The sequence below is a fragment of the Dipodomys spectabilis genome, unplaced genomic scaffold, assembly GCF_019054845.1.
Source record: "Dipodomys spectabilis isolate Male_0828 unplaced genomic scaffold, ASM1905484v1 ptg000830l, whole genome shotgun sequence".
NCBI lineage: Eukaryota > Metazoa > Chordata > Mammalia > Rodentia > Heteromyidae > Dipodomys > Dipodomys spectabilis.
The window spans coordinates 21122-32819 of record NW_024871507.1 but is presented as its reverse complement, the minus strand read 5'-3'; the positions used below and the strand labels follow the sequence as shown (position 1 = coordinate 32819).

Below are 11698 nucleotides of genomic sequence, written 5' to 3'. Positions count from 1 at the left end.
GTTGATCTAAAAAGGAAGAATAAAGTGAAAGCTTTTTATTATAAAAATTCTGACATTGAGGCACGAAAGCTAAGGTATCAAATGAGATTAGAGACCTCAGTCAGTCTTAGCTGTAAATGATGAAAACTTAAAAATATTAGTATTAAATTAATATTTTTTATGCTAACGCTTAAAGTTTTCCGCCTGGGTAGTACGTTTGAAAAAATGAAACTTAAAGGAATTGACGGGGATCCTTAAAAGCGGTGGGGCATGTGGTTTAATTCGATGTAACACGAAAAACCTTACCAAAAATAGACTAATCAGGTGGTGCATGGCTGTCGTCAGTTTGTGCCGTGAGGTGTTGGATTTAGTTCCATAACAAACGTTGCCCTTATATAGTATTAAAATATCTATTATATACTGCTAAATTATTACTATAATTTAGAGGAAGGAAAGGAAGACGTCAAGTCATCATGCTCTATATATTTTGGGCTACTTCACATGCCACATGGAAAAATATAATAAATTTTTGCATAAATTTTTATTGTAAAATAAAAATAAGTTTAAAAATTTTTCATAGTACGGCATTTAGATTGAAATTTCTAAATAAAGTAGGAATCGCTAGTAATCATTGGTCAGCTATACAATGGTGAATAATTAAAGGATCTTGTACACACCGCCCGTCACATCAGAGAAATTTATTATTATAAAAAGAAATTCAAGTTCTTATATGGTATTAAGTAACTAGGGTGAAGTCGTAACAAGGTAGCCGTACTGGAAGGTGCGGCTAGAAAAATATTTAATATTATTAAGGAGGTTTAGTAAGATGCTAATTTTTGAAAGATAAATAAAATGTGACGATATTATAGGCAATATAAAAAAATAACTAATTATTACTTAAGTAAAACTTTTAGCTCAGTGGAAGAGCAAACTCCTGATAAGGGTTTGCTTAAACCTTCCTAGAATTGAACTAGGGACCAAACCCTTATCAGGAGTTTGCTCTTCCACTGAGCTAAAAGTTTTACTTAAGTAATAATTAGTTATTTTTTTATATTGCCTATAATATCGTCACATTTTATTTATCTTTCAAAAATTAGCATCTTACTAAACCTCCTTAATAATATTAAATATTTTTCTAGCCGCACCTTCCAGTACGGCTACCTTGTTACGACTTCACCCTAGTTACTTAATACCATATAAGAACTTGAATTTCTTTTTATAATAATAAATTTCTCTGATGTGACGGGCGGTGTGTACAAGATCCTTTAATTATTCACCATTGTATAGCTGACCAATGATTACTAGCGATTCCTACTTTATTTAGAAATTTCAATCTAAATGCCGTACTATGAAAAATTTTTAAACTTATTTTTATTTTACAATAAAAATTTATGCAAAAATTTATTATATTTTTCCATGTGGCATGTGAAGTAGCCCAAAATATATAGAGCATGATGACTTGACGTCTTCCTTTCCTTCCTCTAAATTATAGTAATAATTTAGCAGTATATAATAGATATTTTAATACTATATAAGGGCAACGTTTGTTATGGAACTAAATCCAACACCTCACGGCACAAACTGACGACAGCCATGCACCACCTGATTAGTCTATTTTTGGTAAGGTTTTTCGTGTTACATCGAATTAAACCACATGCCCCACCGCTTTTAAGGATCCCCGTCAATTCCTTTAAGTTTCATTTTTTCAAACGTACTACCCAGGCGGAAAACTTTAAGCGTTAGCATAAAAAATATTAATTTAATACTAATATTTTTAAGTTTTCATCATTTACAGCTAAGACTGACTGAGGTCTCTAATCTCATTTGATACCTTAGCTTTCGTGCCTCAATGTCAGAATTTTTATAATAAAAAGCTTTCACTTTATTCTTCCTTTTTAGATCAACATATTAAACTACTTCCTAAAAAGTTCGTTTTATTCCTAAAAATCTCTAAGTTGATTAATATCTTAATAAAGTACTATGCATTTTATAGTATTTCTCATAAGATACAATTAACCATCTACGCACCCTTTACGCCCAATAATTCCGAATAACGCTTGCATCTCTCGTATTACCGCGGCTGCTGGCACGAAATTTGCCGATGCTTTTATTTTTAAAGTCTGTATCTTATAAAAATAATTGAAGTTTACAATAATATTAAATTACTGTCATCCTTCACGGAAAATGACTCTGTCAAGCTTGCGCTCATTGCAAAATATTCCCCACTGCTGCCTTCCAACGAAGTTTGAGTCTTTTCATACCCACTGTGGTTGGTCACCCTCTCAGGCCAACTACTAATCATCGCCTTAATAAAATTTTATTAATTAGCTAATTAGATAAAAGTTTATATTTAGATAATACATTATTTTTTAAAAACACAAATGTGTATATTAAATTTTATATATTATATTTAATCTAAACGTAAATTCTTTTTATACTCACCAGTACACTATGTTTATATAATAATAATAAAAACATATAATTTGCATGTGTAATGTATTTTCCACGCGTTTATTCTGAGCTAGGATCAAACTCTTTTGTCAAAAATCCAGAAATATATAATTACTTGTATATATAATTTTTAATAGTTTAATAGGTAAAACATTCGGCTGTTAACCGAAAGATCATTGGTTCAAATCCAATTTAAAAAGTAAATTTTAATATAGAAAAAGAGAGTCGAACTCTTACGAATATTTTTTTCCTTAGATCCTAAATCTAATACGTCTGCCATTCCGTCATTTCTACTAAAATTAAAATGTAAACCTAATAGGATTTGAACCTATATTAAAAACTTAGAAGGTTTTTGTCTTATTCCCATTAGACTATAAGTTTTAGGTAAAATTGGATTTGAACCAATGTCCTTTTGTGTGTAAAACAACTACTCTACCTCTCTGAGCTACATACCTCCTATATATAATATATATAGGTATCTATATTTTAGATAGGTAAAATACTTGGTTGCGGACCGGGTGGACAGGGGTTCGAGTCCCTTTAGGTACAAACCAAAATTACAGAAGTGGGATAGAGTAAATTGGGTAACTCATCGGGATCATAATCCGAAAATTATTGGTTCAATTCCAATTCTCACTTAAATATATTATATAATTGAAGGGTTATTTATTTAATATTATAAAAAATAATTTTGATACATATGGTATAAAATGAATATTTAGATACTTAGAGACGAAGAAAGACGTAAATAGTTTACGAAAACCTTTAGGTAATATCTATACTAATATAATGATCTAAAGATTTCTGAATAAGGTAATATACTTTATATATTTACAAATTTGTAAAAGTAAACCTGAGGAACTGAAACATCTTAATACTCAGAGGAACCTAATATAACAATGATTTTCTGAGTAACGGTGAGAGAAATGAAAATAAAATATTAAAATATTTTAAGTTGTAAGTAATTCATATGTTTAAATGAATGAATTTAATATACATAAAAGAATCTCCTTTTAAAACTTTAATACTACTAAGTTTCGATAGCATATTAGTACCGTGAGGGAATAATGAAAAGAATTCCGAAAGGGAAGTGAAATAGAATTTGAAATTTTATACTTAAGAATCAAAAGAATTGATTTACAGAATTTTATTGATTACTTGTTGAAGAATGGGCTTACGAGTTATATAATTAGGCTATTTTTGGATTAAAAAATTTAATTTTGTAGTCAAAGTTAATGCAAGCTTTATTTATTATAATAAAAGCATATAAAGTCTAATTATATATACCCGATACCAAATGATATAACTATATTCAAGATTTTATAATTTAAGTATATTTTATAAGAGTCTGAATTGGTTAATGTTGCAAAATTATCAAATGAAATATAGTTAGAGGTGAAATGCCTATCGAATTTGGAGCTAGCTGGTTCTCTTCGAAATGTATTTAGGTACAGCTATTTAATTATTATACTGAAGGTAAAGTTAATAAATATTTATAATATTCTTTAAATGTCTGTATAACTTTATTAAATAAGTTAGACTTTAAGGGACAATCTTTAAAGTCGAGAGGGAAACAACCCAGACCATTGAATAAGGTTCTTAAATATTTATTTAGTTAAAAGGAAGTTTTAATACGTAGACAAATAAAAAGTACGCTTAGAAGCAGCTATCTTTTAAAGAGTGCGTAAAAGCTCATTATTTAAGTATTTTAGCGCCGATAATTTAAGTAGGAAATAAATAAATTACCGATGTTGTGGGATCTAATAAAATGATCAGTAGAAGAGCGTTTTGTATTAGTATAAAGTTAATTTGTAAAAATTAATGAACAACACAAAAGTGAAAATGTAAGCTTGAGTAATTTAATATATTAATTATAAATTAATACTTTGAAGATTTTAAGGATTCCTATTTAAGAAAAACTAAATAGGGTTAGTCGGGGCCTAAGATGAGATTAAAAAATGTAGTTGATGGATTTTAAGTTAATATTCTTAAACCTTATTTATTTTACTATAATATTATAGAAAATTATTATAAGTAAATTAAATAAATAAGCCCGTACTTAAACTGACACAAGTAAATAGGTAGTCTTTATACTAAAAAGTAAGTGATTTTTTTTTAAGGAACTAGGCAATTTTATTCTGTAACTTAGGGATAAAGAATGACCATTATTTAAATGTGGTCACAGAAAGTAGTTCAAACGACTGTTTATCAAAAACACAAGTTCTCGCTAAATGTAATGATGAGGTAAGAGAGCTGACACCTGCCCAGTGCTGTTTGTCAAAAAAAGTAAAATAATTTACTTTTTAATCTTCAGTAAACGGCGGCTGTAACTATAACGGTCCTAAGGTAGCGAAATTCCTTGTCGGGTAAGTTCCGACCCGCACGAAAGGTGTAACGATTTGAACTCTGTCTTGAAAAAAAGCTTGATGAAATAACATTATTCGTGAAGATGCGAATATCTCACACTCGGACAGAAAGACCCTACGAAGCTTTACTGTAATTTTAGATTAAATTTTATAATTAATTGTATAGATATGTGGGAGAAATTTTTTTATAAATGAAAAACCACTCTTTTAATTAAAAGATTTTAACGTATTTTTAATCAAAATACGAAACATTTAAAAAAGACAGTTTGACTGGGGCGGTAACCTCTTAAAAAGTAACTGAGGTGTACAAAGGTTTTATAAATATAAAATAAATATAAAACTTGATTGTTAGATTTGATATATCGAACAAGGATGAAAGTCGGTTTTAGTGATCTGACTTATTATGTGATAATAAAGTCACTTAACAGATAAAAGTTACTCTAGGGATAACAGGCTTATCTTTTCTGAGAGTCCTTATCGACGAAAAGGTTTGGCACCTCGATGTCGGCTCATCACATCCTAAAGCAGTAGTTTGTTTTAAGGGTTAGTCTGTTCGCCTATTAAAGTGGTACGTGAGCTGGGTTCAGAACGTCGCAAGACAGTTCGGTCCATATCCAGTGTGAGTCTTAGAATTATGAAAAATAATTTTTTTTAGTACGAAAGGAGCGAAAGAATTAAACCTCTAGTGTATCGATTATTTTAAATAGTATCTGTCGAGTAGCTAAGTTTATAAAATTAATTACTGAAAGCATATAAGTAAGAAATTTTATTTAAAATACTTCTATTCTTTTTAGATTAAGAAATTAATAAGATTAATTAATTGATAAAATTTAAATATAAGTATAGTAATATATTAAGTTTAAAATATTATTAATAATTCGAATATCAAAGTTATATAGTTAATTTAGCTTAATTGGAAGAGCTACTGATTTGTAATCAGTTGGATAAGAGTTCGAATCTCTTGATTAACTTTGATTGTAAATATTATAAATATTTTGTTTATATGAAATTTAAAACCATTTTAAATAAACCTTACAAATATCATTACTTTTATAAATATAATAAATATAAAAAAATATTAGATATTTTTAATTCAAATAAAAAACAAATAAATAAATTTACATCCAAATTCTCCACTAATATATATAAACATTTTTTAACCTTAAAATTTAAACTAAATCATACATTACTTCAATTGGGCATTATAAAAACTTTAAAACAAGCCAAACATATAATTACTTATGGAAAAATTTTGGTAAATGGATATTTAATTAAAAATCCTAATACTCAGTTACAAATAGGAGATTGTATTAAAATTATTCCTATGTTACAATTACAAAATTTAGAATTTAATTTATTATTATTTAAAACTTATTTATCTAGATTTAATTCCTTTATAAATATTTCTAATAAAAATATTTTAAATATTAATAAATATACATATTTTATAATTGTTTAAAAGATAGATAAACCGAAGGGTTAGGAAATGATCTGTGGAATCATTATATAAGGGTTCGAGTCCCTTTATCTATCTAAAGATATTATAGTTTAAGAGAAAAAAACAAAGAATTGCAAATTCTTACATTTCAGTTTAAATCTGAATAATATCTCTTTATCACAAACTAATTAGAGGTGTGGTGAAAGTTGGTAAACACAACAGACTTTATACAATAAGAGCATCAATGTAATAATTTATATTGTGGAAATTTTATAAAATCCAGTAAAGTTATTTATATTTATTAGAGATTTTATTATTAAACATATTTTAGTAATCTTGTTAAAATCAAATCCTAATTATCTGAAAATTTGTTAAATTTAACTTAAGGGTTCGAGTCCCTTCATCTCTAAATCGTAGATCACATCTATAACTTAAAAGATTAAAGTAATGGACTCATAATCCACACAATAAAGGTTTGAATCCTTTTAGATGTAAAAATAAGAATTGATGCTTGAGTTGGTTAAAAAGAATGCACTGTAAATGCATTAGATAAAATTCTTACATCGGTTCAAATCCGGTTCAATTCATATTATTCATTAGAAAGATGGCTGAGTGGCTTAAAGTAAAGAAATGCTAATTCTTCATTCAATATTAATCTTAAATGTGAATCAAGGGTTCGAATCCCTTTCTTTCTATGTTAAAACAATAAGTTTTTTTTTGAACTACCTGGGAATTGAACCCAGAGCCTATCGGTTAAAAGCCGAGAACTCTTCCATTGAGCTAGTAGTTCAGCAATTATAATATTACTTTTATCGTCTAAAGTGGATAAGGACATCTTCTTTTCAAGAAGATAATAGGAATTCAATTTTCCTTAAAAGTATTTTATTAGGTTAACGGAAATTAGCGTAGTGGTAGCGCAACTGTTTTGGGAACAGTAGGTCACATGTTCAATTCTTGTATTTCCGATATTTAGTTAATTTAAATTAGAATAATATTATGTTAAATGTTTATTATATTAAATTTTCCAATTTATTCTTTAGGGTTTTATCCATTTATTACAAATTTAATTATTAATTCTAATATTTTGATTCATGTTCATAAACTTATTGTACCTACTATTAAATTGACTAATTTTTTAGTAAATATGTTAAATTATAGACTTAAATTTTATAAAAAAATATTTGTTAATTCAAGTAATTTAATTAGTTTAGTCCAAAAATCTAATAAAAAAAAACGAATGCAGAAAGGATTAGGTAAAGCTAGAATAGGTGCGTTAAAATCATCTCTTCATAAAGGAGGTGGGGTGATTTTTGGGCCAAGACCTAAATTTTTAAATTTAAAAATAAATAGTAAAGAATGGAACTATATTTATAGAAGTATTATAATAAATAAACGATCTCATATACTATGGTTTTTTATACATAAAATATTTTGGAGTATTAAGTTTAAAAATTTTACAAAAATTTTACTTCACCATATAGGAATTAGTAGTATAGAAAAAATTAGTTTTATAATATTAGATCAATGTGTTTTATATAAACAAAATTATAAGTATCAATCATTTTCTAATATTAAATTGTTAGATTTATTCAATACTAAATATATAATTTATTTAATTTAAGTTTTTATGATTAAAGAATATTTTATTACAAACAAATTTTTTTATATTAAATATATAATAATTAACAAAAAATATTTAATACTACATTTAAAAAGTTGTATTAAAATCCCAAAATATTATTATATTTACTTATTAAAAAATTTATACAATATTTGTCCAAATTCTATAAATGTAAAAAACTATAATAATTATTATAAAATTATAATACTAAAATATTTAATATGACAAAGGTACATAAATTTCAATTTATATCAAAAAATTTATTAAAAAATATTAAATTTAATTGCGGAAGACAGAAAGGTAAAATTACTGTTAGACATAAAGGAGGGGGGTTTAAATATTTACACACAACTATTGATTTTAAAAATTATAATTTTGATTCTACATTAGCCCTTGTTTTAAAATTTTATTTAGACTTTTCTCGTACCTCAATAATTATGTTAGTTGTTTTTTTAAATGGTTTATTGAAAGGTACGTATAAATTATATTTAAGTACTACTAATTTAAATGTAGGGGACCTAATATCTTTTTCTCAACAATTTCCTATTAAAGTAGGTTCTTATAGATTTTTATCTCAATTATTTGTTGGTTTATATATTCATAATATTACAAACATACCTAATAGTATAAGTACTGTGGCTAGAGCTTTTGGAACTAAAGCTAAAATTATTTATTATACAAAAAAATATGTATGTATCAAATTACCATCTGGACAATTTAAATTATTTAATAATAATTGTCAAGCAATTGTAGGACAAAATTCTATATTTTATAAAAAGAAAAAAGTTGGTAAAGCTAGTTTTAGAAAATTTAAAAATTTACGTCCTACTGTAAGGGGAGTTGCTATGAATGCTTTTGATCATCCACATGGGGGCGGATGTGGGCGAACTTCAATAGGATTACGTTCAAGTAAAACTCCTTGGGGTAAAATTCATTATGGGGTAAAGACTAAATCTGTAAAAAATAGAATTAAATTTAGATTTATTAATATTATTTGATAGTATGAGTAAGAGTGTATCGGCTAGTTTATTTCGAATAAATAAATTTAATAATTATCGAAATAAATGGGTATTTAATTATAAATTCAAATATAATCATTTTTTAAAATATTATTATAAAATAATTCTATTTTTTGATAATATATTATTAGATTTTCAAAGTTTTTATTTTAATTATATCTATCAATTATGTGGAAAACTTATTATTAATAAAATAAATAATAAATTTATAAATAAATTTAAGTTATTAAATTTATTTATTAGAATTTATAAAATAAATATATCAAATTTTTCATTACAAAAACTTAAATTTTTTATTAAATATAATTTATTAAATTATGTTCCAATTCAGACTCTTTATAATAAATTATATACTATTTTATTAATTGAATATTTATCTTACAATACTAATTTTGTGGGTCTTAAAATAATTATTTCAGGACGATTAAATAATACTAAATTAGCTACTTCAGAAACTTTTCAAATTGGTTTTTTGTCTTTACAACAATTAGATATATTTGTTTTATATGAAAAATTTTCTATATTAACTAAATATGGCTTATTAGGAATTAAGATTTGGATTGGTAAAAAATTAATATAATGAAAACTCTATTTATTCAAAATAACAGTTGTTTAATTATATCTAAAACAGATGGGTTTTTTCGTATCAATCTTTTAAAACTATTCAAAATATTATTAATCAAAATAAAAAATTATATATAAAAGTTTTTTTTAAAAAAATTCCAAAAGTTAATCAATTTATATGTATACAGCCAAAAAATATTATTTTAGAATTTACAATTTTTAATAATATAAGTAATATTTTAAAATTAATAAAATGTATTACATATAAAATTTCTTTTAAAGTTAAAATTTTATACTTAAAAAAATGCAATGAAAATATTAATTGGGCGTAGTAAAACACTTTTAATTAAAAAAATTAAAATGATGAGTGTAAAATTTATTTATATAAATTATAAATATTTTTTTCTTAGACATAAGCGAAGTATTTCTTTTATATCTGATTTTAGAAATGAAATAAAATATAATGATATTATTTTAGCAATATTATTTTTATATAAAAATCATAAAATTTTAAAAATTATAAAAAATAATGATTATAAGAACTAAAATTAATATTATAGATAATAGTGGAGTCAAACAAATACAATGTATTGGATTTTTATATAAAACTAATCAAAAAATAACTTCAGGAAATATTATAATAGGAGTTGTTAAAAAAATTAGACAAAATTCTTTAATTCAATTATCTTCTATTGTTAGAGCTTTAATTGTAACTTCTAAAAATTTTATAAATATTAAAGATGGAAGTTATATTAAATTTAAAACAAATTCAGCTATTTTATTAACTAAAAAAAATATTCCTATAGGAACTAGAATTTTAGAATCTTTTTATTATAAAAAATTATATTACAAATTATTAAAATTTAATGCTTTTATATTATAAATGAATTATTTATCTACCTTAAAGGTATTTTTTGATACCGCACTATTAGTTAATAAGAGATTTATATTAATTCCTTATACTGTACATTATTATACTATATTAAAAATATTAAAAAATAAAGAATATATTAAAAATTTTATATGTATTATGTTGAATGATTTTTGTAAATTTTATTTGTTAGTAGAATTTAATTATATAAATAATTTTATAAAAAAATTTAAAATAATTTTATTTAAATCTAAATTAAAATTTTCAATATATTTATTAAAGGATATATTAAAGTTATCTAAATTTACCGGTTTATTTTTATTTAGTACATCAAAAGGTATTTTAACATTAGAACAATTAAAATTATTAAAATTAGGGGGGTTTTTAATTTTATATATATATTAAATGGAATATATTATTTATAATAAATTATTTTTTAATAAAAAATTTCGTACAATGTTTAGGTATTTTTGGATTATGGATTATTTAACTAATAGACGTTATATAAATTTTGATTCTTTTTATATAATACCACATACATTTGAAATAAATTTAAAAAATAATCAATTTTTTTTAAATTATAATTATATTAATAAGATAGTTAAATTTAAATCTTTTAATTTATTTGTTAAAAATTTTAACTATAAAACACAAACATTAAAACTTTATGGAATTGGATATAAATTAAGTTTAACTCAAGATTTACAAGTTTTATCAATAATTATGGGATACTCTCATAAAATATATATTAAATTTCCAAAAAGTATTTTTTATAAATTAACTACAAATACTTGTCTTGAATTATCGTCTTTTAATTTTATTTTATTAAATAATATCATTTCAAAATTAAAAAAATTACATAAATATGATCCATATAAAGGAAAAGGATTTAAGTTGATGGAGGAACTTTTTATTCCAAAATTTTATAAAAAATAAATTAGATTAATAAAATATATGTTTGTTTTTAATTTATTTCATCTTTTTGAATTTATTAAATTAATTTTGATTTTATATTATAAAAATTTAAACATTAATACAAATTTAATTTTAATACATTATAAAATTTTATTAATGTTTAAATGTTTTTTATTAAGTAAATCTTATGTTTATAATAAAAATTTGTTGTTAGAATATATTCTTATAAATAAAAAGTATTTAAATTCTCATTTACAAATAGAAAATAATATTTTAAATATTAAAATTACAGCTAAAACTACAAAAAGCATGATTAGTCGTAAATTTTTTATTACATCAATTATTGGAAATAAAACCAATTGGATTGGGGTGGGGACAGCTAAACATAAAAAATTATCTATTGCAGTTAAAAATTCATATAAAAATGCATTTAATAATATTTTGTATTTTAATACAAAATTTATAAATATAAAA

The 11698-nt window shown here is 23.6% G+C and overlaps 4 non-coding genes across 4 annotated transcripts; 2 read left to right on the top strand and 2 right to left on the bottom strand.

The window, feature by feature from the left end:
* Positions 1–929: 929 nt before the first annotated feature.
* Trnai-gau lies at positions 930–1001 on the bottom strand. Its single transcript has one exon. It is a non-coding gene; the product is annotated as a tRNA-Ile (tRNA).
* A 1556-nt stretch (positions 1002–2557) lies between these two features.
* Trnan-guu lies at positions 2558–2630 on the top strand. The gene has a single exon. It is a non-coding gene; the product is annotated as a tRNA-Asn (tRNA).
* A 3064-nt stretch (positions 2631–5694) lies between these two features.
* Trnat-ugu lies at positions 5695–5767 on the top strand. The gene has a single exon. It is a non-coding gene; the product is annotated as a tRNA-Thr (tRNA).
* Positions 5768–6952: 1185 nt separating this feature from the next.
* Trnak-uuu lies at positions 6953–7024 on the bottom strand. The gene has a single exon. It is a non-coding gene; the product is annotated as a tRNA-Lys (tRNA).
* Between the last annotated feature and the right edge of the window lie 4674 nt (positions 7025–11698).